The sequence below is a fragment of the Prionailurus bengalensis genome, chromosome A2, assembly GCF_016509475.1.
Source record: "Prionailurus bengalensis isolate Pbe53 chromosome A2, Fcat_Pben_1.1_paternal_pri, whole genome shotgun sequence".
NCBI lineage: Eukaryota > Metazoa > Chordata > Mammalia > Carnivora > Felidae > Prionailurus > Prionailurus bengalensis.
This window is the reverse complement of record NC_057348.1, coordinates 51,879,170-51,895,991: the sequence shown is the minus strand read 5'-3', so window position 1 is coordinate 51,895,991 and position 16,822 is coordinate 51,879,170. Positions and strand designations below refer to the sequence as shown.

Sequence of the window (16,822 nt, the reverse complement as noted above, 5' to 3'; positions counted from 1 at the left end):
TCTGTCCTGCAGATGGAGAAGCAGACTCAGAAACATAAAGCCTCTTGCTCCAAGGCCTCTGTGCACACCCCTGCCCACTCTGTCCCACTCCTTCTGCCCTTGAAGGCCGCACCAGCCAGCAGATGAAATACCCCATCTGACACCCTGCTGGTAATGGACTTGCTCCCCTAAGAGGGCCTGAGGCCTGGGAGGTCTTGACTGGGAAGTCAGGGGGTGGGTCCCCATATGGCGAGGTCAGCTCCTGGGAGGTATTTGGGGAACTGAGCCACTCCTGCTTCTCCTCTGTCTCCATCTACCCCTGACGCAGGCCAGTGCTGGCCCCTAGGTCCCACTTCACTGCACTGTTCCCTTCCTATTCTTTCCTGACTGGCTCCCCATCGGGTCACCCACCCCTAACCAATGCCATCTCCCCTTTTCCAGAGCTGAACTTCATCACCCAGTCCCCAGAGCCAGCAAGACATGGGCCCTATTTCCCGAATCCTGGCGCCTTTCATTTAACCAGAAGACGCAGAGGGGTAAGTTGGAGATGGGTTTGGCTGGGGTGGGAGTGGGATAGATGTGGAAGAAGGCACTGTTGGGGGGCTGCTAAATGGAGGGTCAGCTGAGCAAGAAAGCAGAGTTTGATGGCAGCTCCCTTCCCTCTGCAACCTCAGAGAAGACACATGAATTATTTATGCCCCATTGTTTTGGTTTGGGAAAACTGCCCCACATCCCTTTTGCATTTAAATAGGGATTATGGCCTAGAAGTTGGTGAAGGAAGGCAGCATCACTTGTCATCCTGAGCTGAGTCTCACCCTTATATGTAAAATGGGGGACAATGGCAGCATCTCCCTCTTGTGAAGTCCAAGCAAAGATGACCCATGTAAGGTGCTTAGCAGAGTTGCTGGAACCTAGTAGGTGCTCAATAAATGCTTGCAGAATAGACAGACACGCTAGGTGCCTAATGTGTGTTCGTTAAATGGGGCGGCCCTCTCTCTGGTGTCACAATCCCACTCAACCTTCTGGGGCCAGCCCATCTGGCAGTTCTGTAAGATTTCTCCTGCTCCTCACTGGGAAGCATGTCTTTCTCTGTATTCCTGAAGCCCATTCTTTGGGGCTCTGTTATTGCCTTGCTCAGTCCACCTTGCATTAATACACCTGTGAACCTCAAAGCCCAGGCCTGCACCCCCCACCCCCCACCCCCATGTCAGAAACCAGAGTTCATGCAGCTCATCTTTCGGCATCAGACCCAACTTACCTTCAGAAAGACTGTCCTCTGAGCCAGAGCTGAGTCAGCGTCTCACCTGACCTTCCCATGCGGTGTTGTTAGTCCTTTCACAGATGGGAAGACTGACCCAGAGAGAAGTAACCTCCCAGACAGGAGCAGGGGGAACCACGATGTGCCTCCAAGATTCTGCGCTCAATGCCTACTACCCCACTCTGCCTGGGCTGAGGGAGAGGAATACCTCTGGACAGAACTGGGGAGGGAGCAGACAGGCAGACTGGCCACGCACCTCTGTCCCCCGCCTCACAGATCACCCAGGCTTCTGGCTTTGCTGAAGTTTTGTTTCTCGCCCCAGCACTCCAGGGCTAACCAGATTGTTTCCAAACATGTTACATAATTGCTCACATATTTATTTATGCCATCTCTTGAATATTAAACGATCGATAATATGGAACAGAAACATGGGTGTTTAAACCCAGCAGCTTTTGACAAGCGTGGGTGGGGAAGGAGGTTGAAGAGAGCCATCTCTGAGCCATTTATGGGAGGAGAAGGTGACATTCCCCGTCCCGCCCCTCTTCATTTCCCAAGATGACTTGAAAGGCTTCCCAGGCCCATGGTTGACAATTGCCTAGCAGAGTTTTCACTGTGGGGTTTAGCTGCTTTTATTACATAATGAAAAAGATGCATTATCATTTCCTAAAGGATGCCTAAAGCCAGAGCCTGACCACCTGTTTGCTTATTCTTGAGTGTTTATTGGGCACCCTTTGTGTGCAGTCACTGTTAGGCTTTTATTCACCCCAGGGTGCCCTCAAGAGTGAAACAAACAAGACCCCTGTCCTCATGGTACTGACACTCCAGTGGACAGGTGACCAAATAAATAGCATCAGAGCATAACAAGCATTGTGAACGGAACAAAGCGGGTGGCAGGGTGGCATTGGCCGGCAGTCCCCTGAGGAGGGGACATTTGACTGGCGGTTTCCATGGAGGAAGCAGCCAGCCATGCAGAGGTCCAGGGTTGGGGAAGAGTGAGGAGGACAGCAGGCTGGAGGGGTCTGCATAGAGTAGTGACAAAGCTATGGGAGGGTTCTAGTGATGTGGTGCATGTTTGGGAAACATTCCTCTGCAGCTGGGAGAGGGCTTGGGGGGCTGGGGGGCTGGGTCTGAATGGGGGATGGTCAAGGAGAATCCAGGGAAGACAGAGGTGGGGCTGCCCTGGTCCTGAACCTGACCTTCCAGCCTCCAGAGGGGAGTCCAGGATGATTGTGAGTTTCTCCCAGGGCAGCTATGGAGGCTTGGCCTGACCCAACAGGAATCCCAATAACTCTGACATCAGTGACAACAGTATGTAGGATTTACTCAGCACCTAGAGGGAACCAGCCCCTTATCCTCACCCATCAACCTCTGACATATGTACTTTTATTATCCCCATGTTACAGAAAAAGATACCAAGGCACAGAGTGGTTAAGTAAAATGCCCGTAGTCATCCAGTGAGTAAGTAGCAAGGTAGGGATTTGAACCTAGTCAGTCTGACTCCACACATGAGGCCCTCAATCCATGTTGGCGGAATGAATTAATAACGGTAATAGCAATCACTTTTTATAATAAGGTAGGCACGACCACTATCCCCATTTTACAAAATGAGAAACTGAAGGACAGAGTGTTGTATCACTTACCCTAGCTGGGGTTCGAACCTGGGAGGTCTGGCAGAATTTCCATGTCAGAGCAATGTATGAGGCTGTTGTCACTAACCCCAGTTTACAAAGCAACTCATGCCTCCTTCAGATGTGGACAGTAATTCCCATCTGCTGACAGTGCTGAGGGCAGGGGGGAGGGGACAACACATGGGAAAGTGCCCCATAAGAGGTGAAAACCTATGGAAATGAGGGCTCGAGAGTACTTGAGGATTTTTCAACACCTTATCCTTGTAGGGAGTTGGGACATTTCCTTCCATCCTGTTTTCCTCAAGGAGAGAATGGAGACAAACCTGGGCCCTCCCCGTGGCCAGACTGCCCCAGGGTCTGAAATACAGGCCACAGATCAAAAAAAAATGCACCCAAACCTCTAAAAGCAGCTTGTGAACTCTGGGGAGCTCTTTCCACACGGGTTCTGTCTGGGGAGGTGACATGGCTCCTGGCTGCCTGGCCCACCTCCACTAGTTTCAGGTCCCAGCTATGCAATCTTGGGCAAGTTGTTGACATACTCTCCCAACTCAGTTTTATATTCTTTAAAATGGGAGCAAGAAGGGGCGCCTGGGTGGCTCAGTCAGTTAAGCATCCGACTTCAACTCAGGTCATGATTTCATGGTTTGTGAGTTTGAGCCCTGCATTGGGCTCTGTGCTGACAGCTCAGATCCGGGAGCTTCTTCAGATTCTGTGTCTCACTCTCTCTCTCTCTCTCTGCCCCTCCCCCTCTCGTACTCTGTGTCTCTCTCTCAAAAATAAATAAACATTAAAAAATAATAATTTAAAATGGGAGTAAGAAGCCATATTGGAAAGATTAAGTGGGGGAGGAAATCTGAAATGTCCAGCACTGCTTGGGATATTAACAGTGCTCAGCAGGTTTCTGTTCTCCTGGTGGTCCCCAGTGAGAACAGGTGCCTCAAATGGTGAGGACCCCAGGCCCCTTTCTTCTGGGACCATGTCAGACTCTCAACTGCACAAGCCCTGGGAACAGAAAGTTTGCTCTCTGTAGTAGTTTACTAGGGCTGCCGTTAACAACCCCAGTTTGCACCACAAACTGAGTAGCTTGAAGACACAGATACTTATTGTCTCACATTCTGGAAGCTGAAAGTCTGACACCAAGGTGTCAGCTGGGTTGATTCCTCCCAAGCCCCATGAAGGAGGATCTGTTCCTAGCTCCTGGTGGTTTAGTGGCAATCTTTGGCATTCCTTGGCTTGTGGGTGCATTACCCTGATCCTCCCCCCACCGCACCTTTCGTATCATCTTCTATGCTTTTGTGTGCTTCCAGATTTCTCCTGTTGATAAGGACACCAGTCATGTTGGATCAGAGCCCACCCTAATGACCTCATCTTAACTTGCTTGCCTCCATAAAGATCCTGTTTCCAAATAAGGTCACGTTCACAGTTACTGGGAGTTAGAACTCCAAAGTACCTCTGAGAGGAAAGGCCCAATTCAACCCATAACGCTATCATCATTGTTTGAAGTGGATTCTGGAAGGGCCGTCAGTGCATTCATGACATTTCTTAAATAGACTCAAAGAATATTTTACATCGTTTTCCAAAAGGGCAACATCCTTCTCAAAATCACTGACTCCTCAGCTTGCAGGAGCTTCCCATTAACTCTTGGCCTTAACAAACCTTAGCGTGGGTCTCCTGGGCCAGCCATCATCTAACATGAAGAGCAAGCAGACTTGAACCCAAGCTTTCTGTCAGCTCTGACTGTGCTGAACTCAGGGAACTCGGGAAGCCAGAGTCCTAGCCTTCGAGGTGGTCACAGGGGAGGGCCACGGGACAGGCAGGCATGCAGCTGGCTGCTATTATTGGACAGGTACGTGCCGGGGGCCAGAGGGCCTTTCCTAGCAATGATCTTCAGTGGGGAGGGAAAAGGCTTCTTTCCCAGACTGTTTCTTATCTTTGTCTGCTTGAAGGGAAAATGCCCTTCCTGAGTGCTCTGAGAGCACCAAGAAACCCCACTAGCTCTTCGTGCAATCAGATAACTAATCAGTCACTCACCTTTCATTCTGGGATGAGACCCGCTCATGAGTCTGTGTTAAACAGGAAGTCCCAAGTGCAGAGGCACCCAAGCCCGCCACCCCGTGGCATCCCCAGCTCACCCAGGGTCCCTGAAGAGGTCAGAGGTCAGTGGTAGACCCCCCACCCCCTTCTTGACAGATCCTCATCTTTAAAATCAGCTCTCCCACCCCAAATATCGTTTGAATGGAGAGCCGACAATCTACATTTCTGATGCCACAGTGACAACTGGGGAGGATGTGCTCTGATCTGGTTGGAGTGGGCCCGACTGGGCACAAGCATGCCTCGGTGTTGGGTTTAAATCCCAATGCCGCCAGTCCAAGCTCTGTGATTCTAGGCAAATCTTGCCACGTTTCCAGTCTCAGTTCCCTCATGTGCAAGGGGCGGGGGGGGGGGGGGGGGCAGTTCCTACCACACAAGTGAGGGATGTCTGGAAAGGACCTCATGTGGTGCTGGGCAACCAGCCAGCATTCTCCGGCTTCTGTCTTCGGGCCTCAGCTTCCTCCCCTGCAGACAAGGTGTGGGACCAGGTGGGTTCTGGCCACAGCTCATATGGCTCTTGAGAGCAGTCTCCAGGGAGCCCAGCGACCAGCTGGGCAGAGAGAGCCCCCCATGCCCACAGGCCTGCTCTGCCAGGAGCTCACCGTGTGACCTGGTACGACTGCCTCCTGACCTGCATAGGCCTAGTGGTTCCGGGTGACAGTGGCGAGGTGTCAGGAGCCTCTGACTTAGTGCAGCCATCCAGAGGTCTGAGTTTGTGCCTCACCAGGTGCCATAAATTCTCTTCTTACCCTACACATCTGGAAGTCTCTGAGACCCACCCAGGGTTGCACAGCCTGGAGCTGAGGCTGCCAAATCAGATGCTCCCCGCCCCATGTCCGGGTAACCAAGGCCTCTCCGACGCACTGGAGGCAAAAGCGTCTTCACAGGGACAGCCGTCAATACTTAGCACAGGCCATGTCTCCTAGTTGGCCCCCGCTGATGCCTGTCAAGATGACTGTATTAATGGATCGGCTCACCCAGACTGCAGAGGGCAGGGCCTGGGGCCGGAGGCAGTGGGGGGAGGTAAATGTCCCAGAGACACTGTACTTCCAGAGAGAAGCTGAATAGAAGTGCTTCACGGAAACCACCAGAGCACTAGTGGCGGGCTTGTGGGCACCCGTGGTCAGGAAGGCTGGGGATGGGCTGCGCTCAAGTCTGTCTTCCCGTGTACTTCCTGTTGCAGGATAGGGTCTGCCCCCAGGCCTTGCCATGATGCTGCTGGGGTTTGCAGTGTCTCTGGGGGGTGTTCTGCGTATTGAACTGCACCCAAGTGAGGATGAAACAAAAACTTTTGTAGGGGGTAGAGTGGGCGCATGGTGTGGTGGAGAGGGCACGAACTCTGGGTTCAAATCGGGTCCTGCTGGGCAAATGGCCTCCCTTCTCTGGTCCTCGGTTGGCTCTCCTGGAAATAAACCAGCAGCCACATTGCAGGGGTGGTTGGGAGGATGGAAGGTGCCCTTGCAGGCCACATGCCCATTCTACCAGCTGGTCGTAAGGCAGGACTTGCCCCCTCTTCCTGGGCCCCTAGCATCATGTGGATAGGCCAGGTGTCCAACCTCCGATGGCAAGAGCAGAAGCCTCTGGGCCTCCTCTACATGCCCTCCTCTGGGCTGTTCCCTTCACTTGGTCTTTCTTCCGTGGGTACTGGCAGTTGTGCTGGCAGAAGCCCTGTGCTCAGACCAGGAGAGACCAGATGAGGCCACTCATTGATGGGCCTCAGTTTTCCCCAACAGTACACTGGGCACAGCATCCCTTGCCTCAGGGGCTGCCTTGAGAGTTACTAAGGCAACCAATACACAAGGGCCTGAGAGGTAATTGCTCAAAACTGTTTCTGAATCCAATGGGATGAAAGGCTACTGGGGTCCCAGGTGTCACTGAGCTCCCTCAGGCCCGGGTCTCAGGTTTGGCCTGCCTGAGTCAGTAGGAGAAGTGAGAAGGGGTCTGCCTTCCCTCCACTGGGCCAAGAATAAATAAAATACGTTGGATCTTATTGTTAGAAGGAACTGAGGAACTCTTCAGCAACTTCACCCAATGATAGAAGCTTTCCCCTGATTCCTTGACTAGTAACTTTTAAATTTTTTCCTGGTTCCTTCCAGGGACAGGGGCCTCACTCCCTGTTATGTGGCAAAGAGCAGAGATGGCACACAGTTCGTGCACTTCATGGTCAGGCATTTTACGCATTAAAAACCCCAGCACTCCTCACTCGGGGCATTGTTACTCTTCCTTTAGAAACAGTTGTAATGACGAGAGTCACCCGGAAGACCCTGCTCAAGTTTCACCTCCCCCAGAACCACCTTCAGTGTAACTCCGCCTCCACGAAAACAAATCACTCCATCTTCCTGGTCCCTGCCACTCTTCTGATACGCCTCTGTGGTTGAACCCATCACATGTGTTTTATTTGGTTGTTTTGTTACCTCTCTCCCACTAGACCCTAAATGCCTCACAGCAGGAGTGGAGCGGTGGAAGGAGTTTGCTGGGGTCTTAGACTCAAATAGGTCTGATTTTCATGCCCTATTTCCTTCTAGCCTTATGATCCAGAGGAGGTGATCTAACCCTCTCTGAGCACATGGATCAATGTCAACATCTGTGTGACCCTCTCCCTCCCTGAGCACAGAGCGGAAGTCCTGCTTCTCTCTGTATCCCTAGCACCCCCCCACACACACATAGTAGGTGCTCAGAACTTGTTGAGTAAAGGAAGTGCAAGGAAGCCGCTGGGTGGGGTAAATTATGAGGTCGCAGGGGAGGGAGTTTGAGACTGGAAGCAAACGCACTGCCATCGTGGAGAGCTCACAGCATTGAAGCCAAGAGCAGAGACAAGCCACTCAGAAAAATAAGACCCTCAAGCTTAAAACTTGCAGCGGTCTGGGGCTACTTAGTGAAGGGGCAGCAGAGGTAAACACGCTTGGAAGAGCCTCACATCCCCACCCAGGGATCACTCCATAAGAGCCGCCATCCCTGTGGTCCCTGCACTGGCGTAGTCCAGCAGACAAGCATTCATCGGTACCTGTGTGATTTAAACTGTATTTTAAGAAATAAAAATCTGGAAAGGAAAGGAAGATGCTACCTTGACTAAATAATATGTTTGCAGCATAGATGTTCTAGTATTTGTCAAACAGGAACTGTTGTGATTAGCACACTATCCATTCACTTAAAAGTGAAAAACAAAATAGGGGTGAGCTCCTCACACCTGAAAAGTTTAAAATAAAACAGAACGTCAACACACAAAGGGGAAGGTTGTAAAAGCCGGGAAACCACTCTGTGGGAAGTGCTCTCTCTCCAGTCACGTTGCTCTGCCAGACGGGAAACAATGCACGGTTTCTTCCTGTGCTCTGTAAACAGAGAGAAAAGGATGGGCATGTTCTAAGGGAACAAGCAAGGGGTGTCGTGGGGCCGAGAGACAAGGTGGGTGGGGGAACTCTGTCACCCCTCTTCCCTTTAGTCCAGAGAGGCTTCCTGGAGGAGGCGAGATCCGGGGTGTTTGGTCCAGGCCCTCCCCACCTCTCCCTGCCTGGCCTGTCCCCAGCGTTCACACTCACATGGCCCATTTCATTGGAAGCCTCCGTTCTTGGGTCCGGCCAGGTGGACACATGGTGGCTGCCCTTTCCTCATGGTCCCAGGGCCACTCTCTACCAGCCAGTCGTACAGGGAGTCCTCAGAACAAAAGGACTTCCAGGTAACCAGGACTGGAGCAGCCAGAGTGCCACTGATAGGATCAGAAGCCTCAAGTGAACGTGGCCCAGAAGGAAGCCGGGGGCACAGAAACACCCACCATCCATGCTGCCTTTGGCAGAGGCTACTATTTTGCCAAGCACACAGCACAGTGGAGGCCAGCCATGCTTCCCTGCCCCTCCCCACCCCCCCTCCCCACTCACTGCTCCCAAGGCCGGAAAGCTAGGCAGCCCCACTGGCACCTGGACTGGATCCGGTGGCCACCTCGCAGGGTGTAGCCACTCTGCGGTGGTTGTCCATGCTGAGGCCGAGAGGTCGGAGTGGGGGGTTGTGTCTGTGGCCTGGGACTCATCGGGGACACCGGGGGATTCGCCACCATCTCCAGCTCAGGTATGGGAGAATGGGTTCACGGGGCACTGCTCAAGGGCCTGGGTCTCCAGTGCAGGGGGAGCTGCTGAGATGGAAACAGCTTTGTCATGTAAGAGGGGGTACTTGTAAACCTTTGAGCCCTGGGCTAGGAGGCAGGCTGGAGGGTGAGGCCTGGTCTGGACAAGCCCTGTGCAGACTGACAAGGAGTCCCCCATGGGGGACGGTCTCTGGCCTCACTCAGCTCTGCAGGCCCCCCTCCTCCGGAGGGCTGCTAAAGCATAGAAGAGCATGAGCTCCAGAGCCACATGGCCCAGGTTCAAACCCTGACACCTGTGTGACTGCACGCTTACCTGTGCCTCTCTGTGCCTCAGTTTCCCACCCTGTAAATGGAGGTGGTGCCAACGGTCCCTATTCCGTAAGGCCGTTGCTAAGGTCAGATGAGACCATAGAGACCTTAGCATAGGTAAGTGCTCTGGAGCTCAGAGCATCGTCCCTGCCCCCTGCTGCTCCCCAGACCTGGGACCAGCCTTCAGAGCTGCAGGGTCAGTGCTGGAAGGAAAGTCAGGAGACCCATTAGGCTGCTTGCTCATCTCATAGGTGTAGCCACAAAGGAGATGACCTAGACCCAGGGTTTGAATCCTGTGTCTGCAGACTTTGTAGCTGGGAAGTCTTAGGTCCTTGACCCTCTGAGCCCCATTTTTTTCATATGTGAAATGGAGACAATTACAGGACCGACTTCATGGGATACTTACAAGCATGAAATTATGGTGCACACATAAAGGGCTTATTCTCTACCTCATACTTAAATTGGGAGCCATTATCACCACCATCACTGCCACCATTATCACTATTGTTGTTACTATAATAATAATAATAATAACAATAATAATAACTATTGTGTCTGTGGCCTGGGACTCATCAGGGACACAATTATTATTATTGTTATTATTATTATTGTTATTATTATTATTATTGGAAAAGGAGGCTCAGAGAGGGAAGGAGACTTACCAGCAGTCATACAGAAAGTCAGAGAGCAAGACAAGACCCAGCCCTGGCCTCCCAACCTCCAGCCCCTGATTTCTGCTCACCTCACCATCTCAGAGGTGGCCATCTGAGAGGGCCAACCCTCTTTAGTCACCTCTCAGCACATCTTACCAAGAGCTTAGTTTGCAAGAGGTCACTCAAATGCATCTGAGAACCTGCCTTCCCTGACCTCATTGCTTCCAGACACAGATCTGGGGGTGCCCCGCAGCAAAAGCTGGCACCCCCCGAGAGGCTAGGTCAGCAGAGAGCCAGGCAGGAGGTTACCTTCTCCCCGTGATTTCCACAGCATCCCTCCAAAAGCCCACCAGCTTCCCCACTGTCCCCAGAATCTTTGGCCAGGGGGATGCTTGAGGGGGACAGGATGCAGCTTTTGGGGGGCAGATGTCTGAAAACTGCAGAACTTCTTATACCCCAAGGTGCTCCATAAGAAAGGGAAGAATTGGGACTCCAACTTTCAGCAAAGTTTCCTTGGACCTTGGGGACAGGTTTGGGAATCATCCTCAGTCATCTCAGTTCCATTAGCAGATGGACCACCTCTGGTGGGACACTTGTCCCTGTCTCTTTCACCTTCTGCCCATCAGAGTTTGGGCCTTACCTAGCAGGGAGGAACAGAGACATAAGAGGAGGCATGGACACAGAGGAAGGAAAGGATGGGGTTTGCTTTAAGGGGAAAGATTAGTTATGTACCCATTTTAATAATGTAAATACTACCCAAGCAATAATAATAATTGTTCCTATTTCTTGAATACTTACTATGCACCAGGCACTGTGCTAAGAACTTTATGTACATTACCTCTCTAATCTTCACTACAGCCTTATCTGGTAGAAAATATCATTATACCCATTTTACAGATAAGTAAACTAGCAGAGGCTTATTTATATACCTTGTGGTGATTACAGATGCCAAGGAGATGATACAAAGGAATGAGCACTTCTGAGAAGAGTGTAATAGGGAGTGCTAGAGACTGGCAAGTTGGAGAGGGTCACTCAGGTTTTCTTCCTTTCTTTCTTTCTTTCTTTCTTTCTTTCTTTCTTTTTTTTTTTTGGAGGCATGACATACATACATTGAAGTGGTAAAGTATGCTAATCTTAAATGTATCACTTGGTGATTTTTACATATATATTTATACATGTGTTACCATCAAATCAAAACATGGAATAATTCTAGTATGCCAAGACATGCCTTCCAAGGCATTCTAATTTAATTATTATTTATTTTTTTTAATTCTGCAAAACTATCACAGCTAAGAGGAACCTAAGGAGACATGATGACCAAATATAATGTGGGATCCTGGAGGGCGGAAAAAGGGGTTATAGATAAAAACTAAGGAAATTTGAATCAATTATGTACTTTAGTTACTATTAACATATCAATATTTATTCATTAATTGTGAAAATGTACCATACTAGTATAAGCTCTTAATACTAGGACAACTACCTGGTAGTTGTAAATTTGTAAAATAAAAGTGTTCTTTTATTTTGGCCATTTTTTATTTGTAAGTATAAAAGTGTTCTAAAACAAAAAGTTTACTTAAAAAAAAAATCACTCAGCAGATCCTCCAGCAAAATATGTTTGTAGGCTGGATCTGGCCTCTAAGCTGCCAGTTTGCAACATCCAGTACTATAATGTCCCCATTTTACAGGTGGGGAAACCGAGGCCCAGAAAGGGGAAGCTCCCTGTGCAGGGCCCCCGTAGCATGTCAGTGGCAGAGCCAGAACCCAAAGATCAGTCAATGCTCCAGCTGCAGAATAGGGTCTGTGAATCTCTGAGTGCCTTGCTGAGGCCTTGCCCTACAAGAAGCTGCCAGGGGCCAGCCGGCTTCCCTCTGCTGCTTCCTCTTAAGCTCTCCAGGGCTGTCAGTTGGAAACCAGTTCTCCCACTGGCCTCAACTCCAGAGGGAGTGGTCATGGGCAGTTCCTGTTCTGGGAGCACGATGTCACCTGCCCACCCCAGCCAACCTCGATGCACCATATAGGTGTCCCCCATACCCAGCACAGGATCTGAGTTGAGTGTTGGATGGATAGGTGAGTGAAGAAATGGCGGGAAGAAGTAAGTGGCAAGGGTGGGTTCTTAGGGGTGTGTGGAGGGAGATAAAGGGGGCCGGGAGCACAGATTTTGCAGTCAGATTGGCTGGGTTGAACCCTGGTTCTGCTGTTTCCAGCCACATGACCTTGGACAAGTCAACCTCTCTGTGCCTCAATTTCTTCAACTTAAAATGGGGATAAGAGCAGTACCCGTGAGGGAGGGAAGTAATAAATATAGGAGAGGAGGGAAGAGAAATAGCGGAGGGGGGTGATGACTTAGTTTTCATATCGGGACATGGAAACTTAGACGAAGCCATACACTAACCCAGAAAAGGTGGCCACTAACCCAGAAAAGGTGGGTGAGTGGCATTATACAGCAGGTAGAGCACAGATTTGGGAACCAGTCTGCCAGGGTTCAAATTCCAAGTCTGTCACTTACTGGCCATGTAGCCTTAGGCAAGTGAGTTAACATCTTTGTGCCTCTGTCCTCATCTGTAAAACGGGTGTGGTAATTATCATACTTACTCCACGAGGTTTTATGACGACGAAGTAATTCATTGGTGTGTGTATAGCACTTAGGACTATACCTGGCATGTTTAAAATAACCCCTGGCATATAAGGAGTGTTTATTAAATAGAAGAAAGGTCTTATGCCAAAAGCCCAGTCTCTTCCCTGGAAGGGCCCCAACTTTCAGGAGAGATTGAGGTTCAGACATTGTTAACGCACCTGCTGAATCCAGGTGAGAACCTGCCTTAATGAAGTCACATGGGGAGAGGGCTGAAGTGGTAACCAGCTGCCCATCTCTGTGGCTTCACCTACCTCCAGCCAACCCCAGGATAGGCAGCACTTTTTTGGGCAATATTTTAAGAGAAGCCAGAAATCTGGATTCTTATGCACAGTTTCCCAATTTTTAAACATTGGCACTTAGTTCAAATTTATTTTAAGCTCTTAGCAAAACAAACAAATTTATTTTAAGCTGGCTGCTCTCCCAAGTGGCTGGTTTGCAGCCTCTACCCCAGTCCAGTCCTGCCAGTTTGCTTTCTTTTACTTTTCTCCTGCATTTTAGAGGAAAGGAAACTGAGGCCCAGAGAGAAATGCTTGAACCTGTTGTGTCTGACCACTTAGTGCAGTCAACAGGCAAGATGCTGGTTTCCCTCTCCTGGCTGCAAGCCACAGGGTTCCCCAGGTAATCAATCAGACTTTGGACCAGGTGAGGGAAGAGAGCTAAAAGGGGAATTTTCTCCAGGCCAGGGTTCTTTTAGTAGCATATTTGAAATCTGATGTTTGTTAATTAAATACCATTTGCACCATGCATCAGGGGTGTAGCTGAGTGTGAAGCAAGAGCCACCCCCACTTCCAAAGCCATAGCAGAGACTTACAATGTATAAAGCTCCAGCTTCACTCTCGGCCCTGGCTTAGCAGGTAAGGGCCTGGGATTCCCGGGGGTTCCTGAATCTTACCATTTGCCACTCTGTGGTGACTAAGGGAGGAGCTCTGTTGTAAAGAAGTCACTACGTGATAGCTAGAGGGCTTGAGGAAAAAAAAGAGGGGAGTCATGTTCTGGAGAGAAGTTTTAGAGGAGTATTTTTGGGGAAGAGAGTTAATTTACAGGCTTGTCACACTCTGAACTTGAGTTATCTTTTCTTTCTTACTGAAAAAGTTCTCTTTGGCTCCCATGTATTTAACCAGACTGTACCGCCATTTCCTCATCTGTAAAATGGGGATAAATATTGTACTCACTTCCTGCAGCTGGTGATGAGGGTGAAATGAGACAGCATGTGCAGAGGATTAAACAATAAAAATCAGCCATTGTTATCATTGTCAGCAGTGGCCAGCCTGCCTGTGTGTACAGGAGTAGCCTGAGAACCTTTCACTCTTGGCCTTTCTTTACTCAGTCTGCATGATTGTGTGGAGAGTTTGCTTTGTGTGGAGAGTTAACGCATCTAGTAGCTGTGGAGGAGTTCTTGTGGGTCCGGTTCTGTGCTTGACTCTTCCACCTATTTTCTCTTCCTTAACCTTCAGAGTAACTCTGGGAAGCCAACACCATCATCATCTTTGCAGATGAAGAACCTGAGGCTCTGGGAGGGAACATGACTTATCCAAGGTCACCCCCAGGTAGGGACGCAACCTTGAGCGAGTCCCATTACCATCCTGAGCCTCCAGCTTCCTCATTTGTAAAAGGAGGTTCAGGACACCCATCTCAGTGCTGCTGTGGGGATCTATGAGGTAATACTTGGAAAGTGCACTGTCAGCTGTAAACCCCAGCCAAAGGGACAGCATCAATGTGAGTCTTGCAGAGGCCTGCTCCCATTTGGGGCTCAGTGCATTTTGGCAGTAGGAGCCATGAAGGAAAGTTATTTCGAGTGTCTTTTTTCTTGGGTGCTTTCCAAAATGTATCTCCTCCCTCCAGCTAACAAGTGCAAAGCCGGTTTCAGCAGAGGCTCTGCTCAAAGCAAGTCACTTCCAGTGGAATGACCTGGAAGATAGAAAGGAAATGGACATGATGGTCACAGGGGAGACAGGATCACAGAGAAAGCCTCAGGCTGTGGAGGCAGACAGATATGTGATCAAATCCTGGCTCTTCCACTTCCTAGCTGTGTGACTCTGAGCCAGCTAGTTAACCTCTCTGAGCCTCACATAGAGAATTGTTATGATGAAGGGAATAAGCAAAGCAGCTGAGAAGCAAAGCATGGGTATCCCACAAACAACCAATGAGACTAGTTCCCAAGTCCGAGGCTGGGGCTGCAGACATTGCTGGGGGTAGAGAATAGGATAGAAACCAGTCAAGGGTTCGGGGAGAAGGGGTCCAGAGTAGAAGGGTCAGCTGCCGAACTGGGGAAGGGAAGACTTTTCAAGTAAGGCTTAGCAGTACACGTACACTGGCAAGGAAGACTGGTCACATAGGGCTTAGCAGTACACGTACACGGGACCATGAGCCCCTAGAGGACAGGCATTATGTCCTTTTCATCTCGGTGGCCTGGCTCATAGCAGGTACACAGAATACATTTAAAAACCTGAATTTAACATCTACTTTCCTTTCTGCCCCCTGCCTACCCATTTAGTCCTCCTTTTCTTTTAATCTCCAACCCCACCAGCACACCTCTGTAAAGTGTGAAAGAACACAGACTCTGGTATCTGACAGACTTAGATTCAAGTCCAAACTCTGTGCATTCTGGCTGGGTGGCATTGGGCAGGTAACCTCCCAATGTTTGCTATAAATGGGCTAATACTGCCTCCCTAGCAGAGTTATTGTAGGAGTTAGAGATGATGCGTGTGAAAGCACGTAGCATGGTCCCTGACACATAGTAGGCATTCTGAAGATGGTGTCAGGAAGTGCGCTTGCTCCTTACCTGCGTGGCCCATGGCTACCTCCGACTTCTCTGCTCACACACAGACCAAATTCCCTAAGGCACTCACAATTTGTCTTTATATCCCAGACAACACAAGCACCCGGGCTATAAACATCTATGCAGTATTACCTCTTTTCCCACTGTCACTTTACATGATTTCCACACTGCTCCCATATTGACTGGCCATGGTAGGGCTAACGATGTCCCCAAAACACCTCAAAAAAGAGTATCCACGGGCAGCTCAGTGATCAAGAACAAACTGTCCTCAAGGATTAAAACACCCATCCATAATCACTAAACCATCCTCTGGCTGTGGGTTTATTAGTGTCTGTGAAAGTTCTCAGGTTGAAAGCTTATGAATGAAAGGCTTCCTGGTCCCAGGTCCCAGGTCTTATTCTTGAAGATGGCCTGTAAATTCGGCACCATTGCTGGACTGCTTATTTATGGGTGTTTCTCTGGAAACACAGAGGTGCAGCTGAATCCCCGAAAGGTGGGACTGGCTCTGCTTCCCTGTGAAAACATCTGGGGACAGGTGCAGAGCTTGGAAGGAAACCCACTAAGCTCGGGCCTGTAGGGGCTGGGGGTCCATAGAGAGGCAATCTGCCCATTTGGGATGTGTGTGCCCTTGAAGTCCAGCTGGCAAGGGGCTCGGGCCAGAGCTTGCCTATGTCTGGCTAATGACCCCTTACCTACGTGAGGTGCAGGCCCTGTTTCGAGAGCCTCCTCCTCAGAACTGAGAGCGGGGTTCGCCCTGCTACTAGCTGGGAAAATGCTGCTTTAATGCCTGACACTATTGGAGGAGCTCCACAGCACCTGCAAGGGCCCTGGAGAGCTTATCTGCAGCAATTCAGCCTCAGTGCCCGGCTCCGAAGCCATGGTGATATGTCTCCTGCAGAAGTCATGTAGTTTGGTCCAATACAAGTCAAAATGTCAAGGCACAGTCTCTAAGCTCGCGCTTTTGCCCTTGCCCAGCCCCCTTCTCCCACTCTGCATTTATTTAGGATGTCTCTCTACCCACCTGCCATGGGGAGCAGATGGTTCTCCCATCCTCCATTACCTGGCAGGACTGGGAGTCTGAGCTTCAAACTAGCCCCCACCCCACCCCACCCCCACCCCTTATTGCCTGCTCCCGTGCTGGCTCCCACACCCAGCCTCTCCCTCTGGGCCCCTGAGCTAATTACAGGCTTCCCTAAATCATTGGAAGGAAAAGCTAATTAAATCAGGGTCGGCCATCAATTTTCTGGCTAAGGACAGGCAGCCCGACACCTTTCTTCCACTCCAGGATCCTGAAACCACGACTTGAAGTTTTGAGTTTGAGAACAGGGTTTTATCTCTTAGGACTGATTTTAGGAAGAGCAGCAAGATGGGACATTTCCTCAACTGCTCCTTTGCACCATGCAGAGTAAACC

At 50.1% G+C, this 16,822-nt stretch overlaps 1 protein-coding gene across 14 annotated transcripts in view; it reads left to right on the top strand.

The window, feature by feature from the left end:
* The window catches only part of ATP2B2 (ATPase plasma membrane Ca2+ transporting 2), a 388,293-nt gene that overhangs the window by 181,901 nt on the left and 189,570 nt on the right, over positions 1–16,822 (top strand). For 13 of the 14 annotated variants that reach the window (XM_043588121.1, XM_043588117.1, XM_043588115.1 and 10 more), the window contains one exon: positions 421–515. The gene's annotated coding sequence lies outside the window, so the exon portion shown is untranslated. Of the gene's footprint in view, positions 1–420; positions 516–14,085; positions 14,179–16,822 lie in introns of all 14 variants that reach the window. The other variant, XM_043588112.1, reaches the window with a different exon arrangement.